Source organism: Rhinoraja longicauda, chromosome 28 (genome assembly GCF_053455715.1).
Source record: "Rhinoraja longicauda isolate Sanriku21f chromosome 28, sRhiLon1.1, whole genome shotgun sequence".
Classification (NCBI taxonomy): domain Eukaryota; kingdom Metazoa; phylum Chordata; class Chondrichthyes; order Rajiformes; family Arhynchobatidae; genus Rhinoraja; species Rhinoraja longicauda.
Window position 1 is genome coordinate 21,658,309 of NC_135980.1, and position 16,493 is coordinate 21,674,801.

A 16,493-nucleotide genomic window follows, 5' to 3' on the forward strand; every position below is an offset into this window, starting at 1 on the left:
TCCAACATCGCTTTGTAGTTAATACCCTTTAATCCAGCCAGTGTTCTTGTAAACCCCTCCTGCACCCCCCTCATAGCCTGAATACCCTTCCTATAATGGGGCAACTATAATTGCACCTGATACTCCAAAGGCGGGTCATCCAGCAAAATGTAAAATTATCCAACGCATTCTTCAAGTGTCTTATAAATGTGGAAATTTGGCGTTTCTGGAGGGGATTAACAACATACCCAGACTCTAACCTGCTCTTGCAGCCAGTGTATGGCTAAGGTAGACACCAAGTGCTGGAGTAACTCAATAGGTCAGGCAGCATCTCTGGAGGAAAAGGATGTGGTGTTTTGGGTCGGGACCCTTCTTCAGATTGATAGAAGGGTCCCGACTCAAAACGTCACCTATTCTTTTTCTCCAGAAATGCCGACTGACCCACTGAGTCACTCCGGCACGGTGTCTACCTTTGGTATAAACCAGAATCTGCAGTTTGTTGTTTCCACTTATATGGCTAGTCCAGTTGTGTTTCTGTTCAACAGTGGCTCCAGGATATCAATGGTGCAAAACCTGTTGGTGATAATGGCATTGAATGTCCCAGGGGTATGTAAATTTAGTTAAACCATCTCTTCCTGGAGATGGCCATTTGAGATGAGAAAACATTTCTTCACACAGAGAGTGGTGAGTCTGTGGAATTCTCTGCCACAGAAGGTAGTTGAGGCCAGTTCATTGGCTATATTTAAGTGGGAGTTAGATGTGGCCCTTGTGGCTAAAGGGATCAGGGGGTATGGAGAGAAGGCAGGTACAGGTTACTGAGCTGGATGATCAGCCATGATCATATTGGAAGGCGGTGCAGGCTTGAAGGGCCGAATGGCCTACTCCTGCACCTATTTTCTACGTTTCTATGTTTCTATTTCCTGTGATTAAAGTTACCAGCCACGTATCAACCTACACACAGCGGTGTGGGCTGTTTTATCTTCTGAGGAATTCCATTGGCATTGAGATTCCCTTCCTGAAAGAGCATGCTGGAAAATGGTTTTCCTGCTGAATGTGTCTGAAGTTGATCCAACAAGGAGAAACCAATGTACATCAAAGGGAATTAGAATTGGTTATTGCTGTTGTCTTATTCCACGGCACTGTTAACAGTGGCGTCGCTCATTGCACAACAAAATATCGAGTCAATCTAAATCCCACCATCAAGAAGAGCACTCAACAACATCACTTGGCTTTTCCTTTAACACAAATCCTTTTTGATCTTTGGCGTATCAAAGGTTACAAATCAGATTTTGTTGAGGGCATTTAGTGTCATAGAGTCACAGAGTCATACAGCATGGAAACAGGACCTTCGGCCCAACTTGCCCACGCCGACCAACTTGACCCATCTGCACTAGTCCCGCAAGTCTGCGTTCGGTCCATACCCCTCTAAACATATCCTATCCATCTACCTGAACAAATGTTTTTTAAACGTTTTGATAGTACCTGCCTCAACTACCTCTTCTGGCACCTCGTTTCATATACCCACCACCCTTTGATGTTAAAAAGGTTGCCCCGCGTGTTCCTATTAAATCTTCCCCCCCCCTCACCATAGACCTATGTCCTCTGTTTCCTGATTCCAAAGGAAAAGGACAGAACTTCCAAAGGCAGGATCCATGTTCTGCCCAACTAAACCCATGGGAATAATGCATTTAAGTTTGAAAGACTGAAAGTGCAAGCCAAAATCCCACCCATATCCCTCCCTCTGGTTTTACATGTTCACTCCTGAACTGACAACCTTTCACTGTACCTCAGTACAGTACCAGAGTGGACCCGATGGGCTGAATGGCTTACTTCTGCTCTTATGGCTCATGATCGTAGCACACATGACAATAATAAACTAATCTTACTGAACTAAACTGCTACCCTCTCTCGGGATGTCCGCAGGCATTTTCACTGTTTTTCAGTGTACCTCAGTACACATGACAATAATAAACTGAACTAATCTCATTTAAACTGAAGGTAGAACCAATCTATCTCTTTACAGACATTGGATATTTTCTGCAATGTTACAATGCTGAGAAACGATATTTTGTACCCTGGTATTTTTTCCTTCACTCCACCTGTACATGTGTTTGGCTTGAGTATTCATGTACAGTATTGATTCATTTGTTCTATATCTCTCTACATCATCGTCTATATCTCCCGTTTTCCTTTCCCCTGACTCTCAGTCTGAAGAAGGGTCTCGACCAGAAACGTCACCTACTCCTTTTCTCCAGAGATGCTGTCTGACCCGCCGAGTTACTCCAGCTTTTTGTGTCTCTCTTCGTGCAAAAGCATTATCTGATTTAATAGGATAGCGCGCATACTAAAGCTTTTCACCGTTTCTCGGTACACGTGACAATATAAACCAATACCAATACTTTTATACCTACAAACCCACTTCCATTCCCCATTCATGCAGTTAGAAGGAGAATGGGATTGGGTTGTAAAACTCAAACACAAAGTATTATCAAGGGAAGTGCCAATGTTTAAAAAAATAACCCTGAGCACATATGCACTGATCCTTTGTAAGCCAATAAATTAGTTTTGCTTTATCATCACTTCATCAATTAAGTTTCTTTTTACTGGTGTTAAATAAGATGCCAAGAAACGTTTCCTTTTATCTTGTACCACTTACACTCAAAAATCCTGCCCCTGGGCCACATTTCTTTTAACGCCACCTGCACTGAGCTCTGCAACATGTAACTGGAGTGAAGGCAATACAGGGATTGTTTACAGACACAAAATGCTGGAGTAACTCAGCGGGACAGGCAGCATCTCTGGAGAGAAGGAACGGGTGACGTTTCGGGTCAGAAGAAGGGTCTCGACCCAAAACGTCACCCTATTCCCTCTCGCCAGAGATGCTGCCTGTCCCTCTGAGTTACTCCAGCATTTTGTGTCTATCTTTGATTTAAACCAGCATCTGCAGTTCTTTATTCACAAAATGCTGGAGTAACTCAGCAGGTCAGGCAGCATCTCGGGAGAGAAGGAATGGGTGACGTTTCGGGTCGAGACCATTCTTCAGACTGATGTCAGGGGGGCGGGACAAAGGAAGGATATAGGTGGAGACAGGAAGATAGAGGGAGATCTGGGAAGGAGGAGGGGACGGGAGGGACAAAGGAACTGTCTAAAGTTGGAGAAGTCGATGTTCAAATTATGACCACATCTGCAGTTCTTTCCTACACAAGGGGGATTGTTTAGTTTAGTTTAGTTTAATTTAGTTTAGTTTAGTTTAGTTTAGCGATACAGCGTGGAAACAGGCCCTTCGGCCCACCGAGTCGGCGCCAACCAGCGGTCCCTGCACATTAACACTATCCTACACCCACTGTGGACAATTTTTCATTTTTATACTAAGCCAATTAACCTACAAACCTGCACGTCTTTGGAGTGTGGGTGGAAACCGAAGATCTCAGACCAAACACACTCGGTCATGGGGAGAACTTACAGACAGCACCCGTAGTCGGGATCGAACCCGGGTCTCCGGTGCTGAAAACGCTGTAAGGCACCAACTCTACTACTGCGCCACCGTGCAAGCCTAAAATTGCAGGAGCCATTTTATGGATCCATTATTCATTAAGATTACTGTTAAGAAGATAATCTCGGTGATGTTCAAAATAGTAATGTTTTTGTGCAATACAAATAAATTAATAATGAATCATTTCTGCAGGTTAAATTCAGATAGGAATGAAAATTCAAAATAATCCTAAACATCCTGCGATAGCCCCTCTATATACATTTAAAAGACATTTGGACATGTACAGATTTAGAAGGATGTGGGCCAAAAGAAGGCAGATAGGACTAGCATAGAGCGGGCATCTTGGTCGGCATGGGCAAGTTGGACAGAGGGCATATTTCTGTGCTGTGAGGGTCTTTGACCCTATGGATCGATGACTCTGTCACTGGCCTTGTACAATGGCACATCTGGTAGAGCTGCTATCTCACAATGCCAGAGACGCAGGTTCGATCCTGCGCTCAGGTGCTGTGTGCGCGGAGTTTGCCCGTTCTCCCTGTGACCACGTGGGTTTTCTCCGGGTGCTCCGGTTTTCTCCCACATCCCAAAGGCGTGCGGGTTACCAGGTTAATTGGCCTCTGTAAATTGCCCCCAGTGCACAGGGAGTGGGGGAGAAAGTGGAATGAAGTAAAAATAGTGCGACTGGGTGACCGATCAACACACCTGACTCCACTGACAATGTTATAGTTCATCGAGTCATGCAGTTGTGCAGCACAGACACATACCTTTCAGCCCACTATGTCCATGCGGACCACCTAGCCCGTCTACACTAAACCTACCTGCCCATGTTACACCCATATCCTTCAATCTCTTGCCCATTGAATCACTATAGGGCCTGTCCCAGTTAGGCGATATTAAGGCGACTGCCGGCAGCTAGCCTGTCGCCGAACATTCGCCGGGGTGTCGCGCGCGGACACGATCGTGAGGACTCTTCAATGAATCGTGGCGGATCTCGGCACATCGCAGAAAAAAATTCCAGATAGAAATTTCTCGGCGACAGCTGGCTTGTCGCCAGGTATCGTAGCTTATTGCGGGCGCTGTCTGTCGCATGCTGTCCCCAGGTTTGCTAGGTTGTCGCAGATGCATTTAGAAGCACGTAATATTAAATTAAGAAAAGGCATTTGAAGATACCAGAAGATAGTTTTGTGTAACCAATTTATTTACCGTCAGGACATTTGAAAGGTAGATTGGAGGCGACAGTTTGACGGTCAGGTAAGCGTGGGAATTTTGCGATGTTTCCGAAGACGGTGTAATCTCTTAGCCAGGTGCTAGTTTCACAAAAAAAGTAACTTGTATCGACCTGACTCGGCATTGTCGTGGTCATTGTCGTAGGGTAACAGAAAATTTTGGCGATCTGCTACGACTTTGACAGTCGCCGGCAGTCGCCTTAAACATCGCGTAACTGGGACAGGCCCTTATGTCCATTAAACATAGTGCTTCTATCTCATTCCATCCCCTCCTCTGGCTGATATCCTCTAACTTGGAGTGCGACTGGCAAAACGTTCCCGAGAAGATCATATGGGCTCGGTGCTGAAGGGCAAGGGGTATCATGTCAGCATTACTAGAACCTATTAATAATTCAATTACTCTCTTAACAATCAACTCCAAAAGTTCAGGTCACATCTATTAATTAACCATGACCGTCACTTCAGGCTACACAGGAAGTAAATGCTTCAAGTTATTGACTTTTCTTCCATGATCATTTATATTATACAGTTAAGTAAGAGTGCAAAGAGTAAATGCGTAAAAGATACATAAAAATACGGGCAAGTTTCAAGTCTGCACACTCGACTGAACCGACACTTTCCTTACACGGTTTCTACTTTTGCACTATTAAATTACAGTGTTCAAAGACTTGCAGTGCTCAAAAGCACTTTTAGGCAAGAGGGGCAAAGTTTAAAGGAGATGTGCAGAGCAAGTTTTTACATGGAGAGTGGTGGGTACATGTAACGAACTGCCGAGGGTGGTGGAAGTGGATACGATAGTGGGATTTAAGAGATTTTTGAATAGGCTGATGGATATGCAGGGAATGGAGGGATATAGATTATGTGCAGGCAGATAAGCGATGGTCTCCGCATCATGTTTGACACAGACATTGTGGGCCGAAGGACCTTTTCTTGTACTGTACAATATACAATACAATACAATATATCTTTATTGTCATTGTACAGGGGTACAACAAGATTGGGAATGCGCCTCCCATACGATGCAATAAATTAATTAGCTAGTCAGTGTTAATTTAAACAACCCAACGAAACAAATTGTAACAGTTTTAAAACAGAATAAAGTGCAAGTAGATCTGTGCCGGTTCACTGTGCGATGTGACCATCCGGCTCAGCAGGACCGGTTCATAGCAGCTATGGCCCTGGGGATGAAGCTGTTCCTGAGTCTGGAGGTGCGGGTGTAGAAGGCCTTGTATCGTCTGCCCGATGGTAGAAGTTCGAACAGACGGTTGCAGGGGTGTGAAGAGTCTTTGTGGATGCTGGTGGCTTTTCTGAGGCATCGTGTGTTCTATGTTCTATGTACTAAAATGATATAACACCAGGCTTCTAAGATGTGACTTTTAAAGATGTTGTTTGTTATCTATGAAAACACAGTTCTATTTAGCCATTGTAGAAATAAGCAACTGCAGATGCTGGTTTACGTTAAAAGGACATAAAAAGTGCTGGAGTAAATCAGTGGGTCAGGCAGCATCTCTGGCGAACATGGATAGGTGACATTTTGGGTCGGGAGAAGAGTCCTGACCCAAAACGCCATCTATCCTTGTTCTCCAGAGATGCTACCTGACCTGCTGAGTTGCTGCAGCACTTTGTGTTCTACTTAGCCGTTCTCCTGAGTGTACATGGAGAATACCAATCAGGCAATATAATGTGATGAAAAAACATTGGGACGGACGATCATTGCTTCTGTTCTCACTCCAGAGACTTGAGCACAAAGTCTTGCCAGAAACTGCACTGTGGCATTTGGGAAGTCCTGCATTGTCTGCAGAGTTAGAAGACTTCATGGAACTATTTAGTGCAAAAGCAAGGGAATTTTCTTCAGCTGCCTCAGTGGTCTGTTTTCTTTACTGTGACATCTCATTTGCCTTACTTGCATCTGTTCTGCTGCACTCTAACCAATAGTGATAACAAGACCTGTTTTACAAGGATGTTGAGGGCCTGTGCTATAGGAAGTGCTTGGGCAAGCATGGACTCTATTCCTTTGGGCACAGGAAGCTGAGGGGTGATCTTATAGAGGTGTATAAGGTCATAGAGACGAATAGGTAGGGTAAATGCACAGTCTTTTACCCAGAACAGAGGAATCAAGAACCTGGAAACATTGGTTTCAGGTGAGGGGGGGGGGGGGGAAAGATTTAATAGGAACCTGAAGAGCAACTTTTTCGACCGAGAGTGTGGTGGGCAAGATGGGGCATGGGACCAGTGGTGGGATTAGTATGGACGGGGCACTTTGGTCAGCGTGAGCAAGTTGGGCCGAAGGGCCTGTTTCCGTGCGGTACGACTCCTAAGAGACTGCAGACACTGGAATCTGAAGAAAGAAACAAACTGCTGGAGGAACTCAGTAGGGTAAACATAGAAACATAGAAACATAGAAAATAGGTGCAGGAGTAGGCCATTCGGCCCTTCGAGCCCGCACCGCCATTCAATATGATCATGGCTGATCATCCAACTCAGTATCCCGTACCTGCCTTCTCTCCATACTCCCTGATCCCTTTAGCCACAAGGGCCACATCTAACTCCCTCTTAAATATAGCCAATGAACTGGCCTCAACTACCTCCTGTGGCAGAGAATTCCACAGATTCACCACTCTCGGTGTGAAAAAAAACTTTCTCATCTCGGTCCTAAAAGACTTCCCCCTTATCCTTAAACTGTGACCCCTTGTTCTGGACTTCCCCAACATCGGGTACAATCTTCCTGCGTCTAGCCTGTCCAACCCCTTAAGAATATTGTAAGTTTCTGACATTAAGAGCTGAGAGATGGTCGAGGACTCAAGCCGAGACCCTGCTCCAGGACACAGAGTGTAGAGGACCGAGCCTGGCTAGTGACAGGATGAACTGAGTGAGGAGGGGGATGAAGGGAAGATGCAGCGAGGGTGAAGGTCAACATGGAGCCTGGTAGTGGTAAGTGAAGGTAGCAAAGTGCTGCAGATACCAGAATCTAATAAGTAGGTAAGTGGAACCAGTGTAGGAAGTGATGGTGGGAAGATGGAACCAGCGGGGAGTGGGCAGAAGACCATTCATACTTCTCTACATAAAGAAAACCTGACAGGGGTCTGGACGTAGTAGATGCAGGAAGGATGTTCCTAATGGCGGGGAAGTCTAGAAAAAGGGATCCACCAGAAAGATATGTTGTAAACCATTTAGGACTCAGATATGGCAAAATGTCTTCACCCCCAAAGAGTGGTGAACTTATGGAATTCTTTACCGCAGAGGGCAGTTGGAATAAATCATGAAATATATTCCAGAAGGAGTTAGATGCAGTTGTAAAGACGAAAGAAATCAAGGGAAATTGGGATAGGCTGAAAAAGGGGATTGCATGTGGATGATCATCCATGATCATATTGAATTGAATTGAATTGAATTGGATTGAAAGATACAGCATGGTAACAGGCCCTTCAGCCCACTGAGTCTATGGCGACCATCGATCACCTGTGCACATTAGTAATACACTCCCTACACTCTAGGGGTAATTTACAGATGACCTGCAAACCCACATGTCCTTAGGATGTGGGAGCAAACTGAAGCACCTAGAGGCAACCCTGCGATCACAGGAGGAACGTACAAACTCTCAGGCAGCACCGGAGTTGAAATGAGTCCTGATTATGTTGGCTGCTTTCCCGGAGCAGCATTAATGTTGATGGAGTCGATGGGAGGGAGGACTGGTTTGGTGTAACGGACTGGGCTCCGTTCACAACTCTCTACAAATTCTTGTTCATACCGTCAGATTGTGAGCCACTCAAGCGGAATATGTGGCGTGGTTCCTCCAGTTTGCGTGTGGCCTAATGCTGGCAATGGAGGAGGCTCAGGACAGAAAGGTCGGTATGGGTAGATAGACAGGGTAGAAGAAGGGTCTCGCCCAAAACGTCACCCATTCCTTCTCTCCAGAGATGCTGCCTGTCCCGCTGAGTTACTCCAGCATCTTGTGTCTGTCTTCGGTTTAAACGAACATCTGCAGTTCCTTCCTGCACACAAGGTCAGTGTGGGAATGGAAAGAGAAGTTGAAATGGTTAGCAACCGGAGATCCACTTGGTGTTGGCAGAACGAGCACAAGTGTTCAGTGAAACAGTTGCCCAGTCTACGCTTGGTCTCGCTGATGTAGAGGAGGCCACATTGGGAACAGAGAATGGTTTGTTTACCTTGGAGGGCTGCAGATGGCTCAGTCACTGAGTTTATTCATCCTGCGATTGACAGATTTCTGGATAGGAAAGGAATCAGGTATTGGCAATAACGCGTTAATCTAGAAGACGGGTCATGACCTTCAGGAATGGTGCAGCAGGCTTGAAGGGCCGAGTGGCCTCCCTCTCCTCCTATGTCCTACATTCTTACAACCTCTTGACACAGAAATGAAAGCACGACCACCAGGAAAATTGGTCATTGCTAAAGCTCGGGCTTGTTCCTGCAATCACAGAGTCATAGGGAGGCCCCAGGGAGCGGCGTGCGCGGTGGGAGTGCCCCGGGGAGCCGCGCGGGCCTGATCCACCCGCCGAACAACAACCAGGGCGCCGGCGATCGGAACCCACTCTGACTCCCCCCACAGGCCTCCCAGGGGACTGCGGTGAAGCCGGGCGGCGAGGCCTGCCTGGGTCGAAGGAGCCTTGGTGGCGGCAGCGTGAGACTCGGCGGCAACGGGAGCCTCGGTGGCAGTGGAACGTGAGGGGAGAGGGCGGGGAAGACAATGGAGGATGCGGCGTGGGGGGGGACCGCCGTGAGGGAAAACAAAGAGGGATCTGGTTTGGGGCGGGGGGGCACTCTAGTTTTAGAATCCTCTGTCCAAGGGATAAGTCTGTGTTCGTTTGTTTGTTCGTTTGTCACGGTGAAGGCGCTGTGCACACGGCAGCCAGCCAACAGTCGCTTGTCCTTTTCATTTTTTTTCCCCACTTTTAACTTCAAGTTTTTGTGTACCTTGTTGTGTGGTGTGACTGTTGGCAGACCAATTTCCCTCCGTGGAGGAATAAAGTTTTATCGTATCATATCATATCATATCGTATTGAACAGAGAAAGCGGGCCCTTCGGCCCAACCTGCCCATGCCGACCAAGGTGCTCCAACCTGCCCATGTTTGGCCTATATCCAGCTAAACCTTTCCTATCCATGTACCTGTCCAAATGTCTTTTCAATGTTATCCTGAAGAATTACCATTAATTTTCACAACACGGATATTCTGTAGCAACTATGAGCAATCTTCAGCTTGTCTACAAGAAAGCCGTCTGAATTTGATACTGCATAACATCTGCCCCTGGTCATTACGTTTAGCTTTTCTGCCCATTAGACAGGTGAGAACTCCCAAATGTCAGTCTCCTGTCCATGTGAGAGTTGGGGATAGCTGTGCCCATGTTTATTTAATCTAGCTCAATGCTCCAGGACACGGGTGGATTAAGCTGCTGGCAAAGCCCAAGTGCATCAGGGAACCATTGGGATCATTTTCAACATGGATCAAAATACGATCGACCAGGGCTTACAACTACATTTCTGCCGAAGAACATTTCTTCGGCTTATGTGGTGGGACTGATTAAATCGCCAGCCTGATGTGTACGCAGAATGGGTCTTCCCCTTGATATATGCCATATTTTTTACCAGCCATTTAAACTAGCCCCAGGCAAAGAACTCCACTGCAAGAAAAACCCAATGAACAAATAAAGAAGAGTTCGGAGCTACACATTAAAATGCAACTGGTAAATTATTTCTGCTGAAAAAACCCCACTGATTGCAGCAGTTAACAGCAAGGCTTTACCCTTCATCATACTCCACATGAAGTTTGAAAGAATGCTGCCTGGATTAGAGGCTAAGCTGAAGAAGCAGCCCAACCCAGAAACATCACCTATCCGTGTTCTCCAAAGATGCTGCCTGGCCCCCTGAGTTACTCCCACATTTTGATATAAACCAGCATCTACTCTTCCTTGTTATTACACTGGATATGAGGGCATTAGTTTAGTTCAGTTTAGAGATATAGCATGGAAACAGGCCAATCGGCCCGCCGAGTCCACACCGACCATTGATCGCTCGAACACCAGCCCTATCCTACACACCAGGGGTAATTTACAGAAGCCAATTAACCTGCAAGCCAGCGCGTCTTTGGAATGTGTGAGGAATGGAGCAAACCAGAGAAAACCCATACGTCACAGGGAGAACGTGCAAACTCTGCACGGGGTAGAGGTGAGAACATCTACTGATGTTTGATTTTGATTTTCTGATACTATATCAAGGGAATATTTATGGTAAATGCACAGAGTATTTTAATTACCCACACCTTCTTTACCATTGTGTTGTACTTGTGTTGGAGATATGGACTTCGACCCTAAGATCTCTCTGCACATCAATGCTGTAAAAGGTCTTACCATTAATTGTATAGTTTCTGCTTCTATGTGACCTCCCAAAGTGTAACACCCCTCGCTTGCTCAGATTCAACTCCATCTGCCATTTCTCTGCCCATTTCTGTAGCTGATCTACATACATTGATAATCTGCCTTATAGTCCATGTTCCCAGCAATCTTGGTGTCATCGGTTAACTTACTAACCAACCTGTTCACATTTACATCAAATTCACAACTGTATCTTACTATCTTCACCTTACATGGGCACTAGTTTAGTTTAGTTTAGATTAGTTTAGTTTAGAGATACAGTGCAGAAACAGACCCTTCGGCCCACCGAGTCCACACCAACCAGTGATCCCCACACATTAACACTATCCTACACACACAAGGGACAATTTACAATTATACCAAGCCAATTGACCTACAAACCTGTACGTCTTTGGAGCGTGGGAAGAAACCGAAGATCTCGGAGAAAACCCATGCGGTCACAGGAAGAATGTACAAACTCCGTACAGGCAGCACCCGTAGTCGGGATCGAACCCGGATCTCTGGCACTGTAAGCGCTGTAAGGCATCAACTCTACCGCTGCGCCACTGTGCCGCACTACCATGTGATTTATAACTCTGAGCCAGTTATATTGGAGCAAAACAAGCACATATCTAGAGGACATAGGATTAAGGTGAGGGGGAAAAGATTGAATAGGAACCTGAGGGGTAACGTTTTTTCACACAATGGGTGGCAGGTCTATGGAATGAGCTTCCGGAGGAAGGAGATGAGGCAGGTACGATCACAACGTTTAATAAACACTTAGTCAGGTACATGAATAGGATAGGTTTAGAGGGAGATGGGCCTAACTCAAGCAGGTGAGACTATTGTAGATGGAGCTTGTTGGTTGGTCTGGGCACGTTGGGCTGAAGGGCCTGTTCCCAGCACCAGAGACCCAGGTCCCAGGTTTATCCTGACTACGGGTGCTGTCTGTGCGGAGTTTGCATATTCTCCCCGTGACCTGTGTGGATTTTCTCCGAGATCTTCGGTTTCCCCCCACACTCCAAAGACGTACAAGTATATTGGTTAATTGGCATGGTATCAAATGTAAATTGTCCCTGGTGTGTGTAGGATAGTGTTAATGTACGGGGATCGCTGGTTGGCATGGACTCGGTGGGCCAAAGGGCCTGTTCCCGCGCTGCAACTCCAAACTAAACTAAACTAAACCAGCATAAACGCAGCTAGATGACAAAATATGCAAAGAACAGGATTGGGCTGTAGGCTTCAGATTGATTAACTGTTTCTTCTACTTCACCACAGCAAGCATTTAGCAAGTGCGCAACACAAGTGGATGTGCAGCACTGGAGTTAATTGAGCTGAGCAGTGAAGCATGCGATTCTGCTTTGGCTGAAAAACAAAAACCTGTTTTTGGTCTCCTGGTGAAAGGAAAATCAAGTACAGTATACATGCTGAATGCAGAGTGGATAATATTGTGTGAAATACAAAAACAATAAATGTGATATAGTTAGCCCCAGTGTCAGACCTAGTGGCAGCTGTGATTTCACGTGGTCCTGATCAAAACGACAGGTAACGAAACCTCTAAATATCCCCAAACATCTGCATGTGTGTTTGCATGTGCGCATTAGTGTGTGTGTTTGAGTATGTTTGTGTGTGTGCCAGCATGTGGGTTGTCACATGTGTGTGTGGGCATGTGTGTGTGTGTGTGGGCATGTGAGGGTGTGTGTGCCGATATGTGTCTGTGCATTGGTGTGTACGTGTGCTTAATTATGCGTAAGTGTGTGTGAGCATGTGTGTGTTAACATTCATGTGTGTGCGAAGGTGTGCTCACGTGTCTGTGCATGTGTGTTATTGCCTGAGCATTAGTGTGTATGTGTATACATTTGAGTGTGTGTATGCGGGTGTGTACATTATATGCATGTATGTTAGTGTGTTTGTTTATGTGTGTGTGAGCATGTGTGTATTAACATAAATATGTGTTTATGTGTATCCATGTGTGTACATAGGTTTGTGCATGTGCATTAATGTGTGTATGTGTGTTTGCTGATGTGTGTGTTATCATACATGTGCGTGTTATCATATGTGTGTGTGTCTATGTTTTGTGCGTAATACACATCTCTGCACTTCATCTGAAGGTTCTTCTTTCCCAAGATTGCAAATCCAAATATGTACCATGTATAAGTTTGCATTCCATATTTATTGCTTGCTGTTTTTGATCAGAAAGAATGAACAAAGACTGCGTAATATCAATTGATATTGGTAAAACGGTCATACTGTATGGGACTACATATTGATCATGACTTTCCAAAGTGATTGCACCCAATACATGCACTGGGAACCGTTATAAATTCAACACGTCATGGTAAGGGCCATATGTTGAAGCCTGTAAGTCATCTCAGATTTACAAGCACAAATATAATACTTTTTTTTTTAAAGTAAAAACCAAGGCGTGGAGCATGTTTTAAATAATGAACCCTGCTAATTCCCACTGACACTGCTGATTGATGTATAATCTGAAACAGCTGAAAAATGCAAATCACCAAATGTTTCCTTTAATGCAAAACATGGGGAGCAATCAATAAAAATTAAAGAGTGTTGCTACAAAATTGGTCTCAACCCAGCTCAAACCCCAAAGTGGAAGTTCTTAACATGAGGTAGAATTTTGTCGGTGACTGACTTGTACCGAGCTGATAGGGTGTCCTTTGTCTTTGTGCGTCGTCACAGGAGAGGAGACATTTGCAAAATGCTGAGAAATCACAGCAATATTTTTGAGTCAATTCGGGAATGGGTGAAGCTTAGGATGCCGGAGCTGTCTTTGCTGGGGTGGACCAATTAGTCACCTAAAACTATGTGTGCATGATCTTCCCTGAGCACCTCAGTTGATTACTCTAATTAATTTTGCATTGATCCCCGTAGATTGAAGAGAAGGAAACCCCCATCGCTCTGTGGAGCGAGATAGATGCCCTGCCACTCACGTGCGTGTGGCGACGGGGAGAGGTGAGCTCAACAACATGCACTGACAGCTTTCTAATATCGGCAGCATTTGCACTGCCTGACGCTGCTATCTATCCGTGGAGTGAACCAGTCTGTAGGTAATGATATGTCCGTATATGTTACATATATGTGTAGTGTATATAGCATGTGTAATCTACAGTATATGATCCCAAAATGTGTTCTTGATTAGCTTGGAGTCTATTTGATTAGGCCAGTATGGTCCAATTTCAGTCCTATTGCCTGACACAATGTTCATTTGTCTTTACCCTAATGAGTACGTGATAGATAGCTGGCAAGGTAGATAGATTGCTAGATGGATAACAAGATAAATAGATTGCTAGGTAGCTGTTGGTTGCTAAGTACCAACACTGCAGCATTTCCTCACATCTCCAGAGTATCATCAAGCGCTGGAATATACTTCCCGTTTCCATTGGCCCCGTCTTGCAGTTGGATGTATTGCTGCATCCTACAGCCTCACAGTTCCTCCCACCTTTTCCCTGGATCCCACAAGCGGAACTGTCCCAATAAATGCTTTGTTACCATAGACCTGACTTTGTTACCATAGACCTGACTGACTGTCATAGACTAGAGGGCACAGCTTTAAGGTGAGATGGGCAAAGTTTAAACATTTGGGAGGCAAGTTGGTGCTTGGAATGCATTGCAGAGATGACAGTGGCATTTAAGAGGCTTTGGGATAGGCACCTTGACATGCAGGGAATGGAGGGATATGGATCATGTGCAGGCAGAGGAGATTTGGGCAGCACAGTGGCACAGCGGCAGAGTTTTCTCCACACAGTTTCAGCAATAATCTTTCGAGATGATTCGCAAATGTGTTACAGAGTCCAGTCCTTTCTTATAAAATTTAGGGCACACGGTGGCGCAGTGGTAGAGTTGCTGCCTTACAGCGCTTGCAGCTTCAGACATGGGTTTGATCCCGACTACGGGTGCTGCCTGTACGGAGTTAGTGCGTTTTCCCCGTGATCGTGTGGGTTTTCGCCGAGATCCTAGGTTTCCTCCAACACTCCAAAGACGTACAGGTATGTAGGTTAATTGGCTTGTGTGTGTGTGTGTGTGTGGGTGTATGTGTAAATTGTCCCAAACAGGACTCTGAAATGTGGAATCAGTGATGAAATATTTGAGATTGTTTTAATAATTGATTCATTTCACCTAAGTCTTTCCTTCTTCTTCCTTCCCTCATCAGGCAGAAGATACAAAAGCTTAAAAGCACGTAACGCCAGACTCGGGAACAGATTCTTCCCCTCTGTTATCAGACTTCTGAACAGCCCCTCCATCAGCCAGGGTAAAGTCCCAATGTTCCAACTAACCTGATTGCGGACATTTCACTCTTCTCCGGGACTGTAATACTACAATACTGCATCACTGTATTCTGCACTCCGGTATTTTTCTCTTTGCAATACCTGCTGTACGTGTGCATGGCTCGATTGTACTTCTGTATATTGTTATCTGATTTAATTGGATAGAACTCGAACAAAAGCTTTTCACTGTATAATCTGACAATAATAAATAGATACCAAGAAAAAATAGCCAGGTAATGAATTTGTGAATCTCACTCCCATGTCTGGCTTCCCTGGATCCACTTACACCTATAACTTTTGAGGCAAACATGGCTGTTTATGCTGTCTCTTACCAGAGACATTTCCATCAGTGTAAGACATGTTTCGCTCTATTAAACCTCGATTCAATGCAAGAGTCAAGATGTTTAATTGTCATATATCAACAGAACAATGAAATTCTTACTTGCAACAGCATAGCAAGCCTGTAAATACAATATACATAGTTAATATAGACAACATTTCAAAAAAATTAGTAACCCATGTAACAGCGCAAAATAAGAGCAACCAAGTCGATTGTTCATAGTATAGTTAGTGTTGTGTGGTGTTCAACAGCCTGATGGTTGTTGAAAAGAAGATGTTCTTGAACCTGGTGGTCAGGGTTTTCAGACTCCTGTACCTTCTTCCCGATGGCAGGAGTGAAATGAGAGCTTGGCCAGGGTGGTGTGAGTCTTTGATGATATTGGCTGCCTTTATGTGGGAGCACTTCCTGGAGATCCCTTTGTTGATGGGGAGGTCAGCGCCCGTGATGGACCACCTGGTGTCCACCATCTTTTGCAATCTCCTTCGTCCCTGAGCATTTGATTTGCCGATCCAGGCCATGATGCAATCAGTCAAGATTTTCTCTACCTGTAGAAATTCAAGAGAGTTCTGAATTTCGCAATGTAAAATGGAAAGGGTTCATCGTATTGAAGTGTTGGATCGTTGACCGTGGTAATTTCTTTTAAAAATAGGCTTCTCCGTCCAAGCATTCCTCAGATGCTCTGGCACTCCTCCTGATTGCTTCGAATGGTTTTTCGACTCCGATTAGTGATGGCTGGCTCTCCTGACCATTAGAAGGCAAATTTCCAATCCCTGATTCTATCTATAATAATTTGAAAAACCTCGTCA

General features: G+C 45.2%; 1 long non-coding RNA gene across 1 annotated transcript; it reads left to right on the plus strand.

The window, feature by feature from the left end:
* Positions 1 to 12,402: 12,402 nt before the first annotated feature.
* LOC144607262 (uncharacterized) lies at positions 12,403 to 15,693 on the plus strand. The gene is made up of 3 exons (XR_013549083.1): positions 12,403 to 12,606; positions 13,954 to 14,129; positions 15,233 to 15,693. It is a non-coding gene; the product is annotated as an uncharacterized LOC144607262 (long non-coding RNA).
* Positions 15,694 to 16,493: the final 800 nt, after the last annotated feature.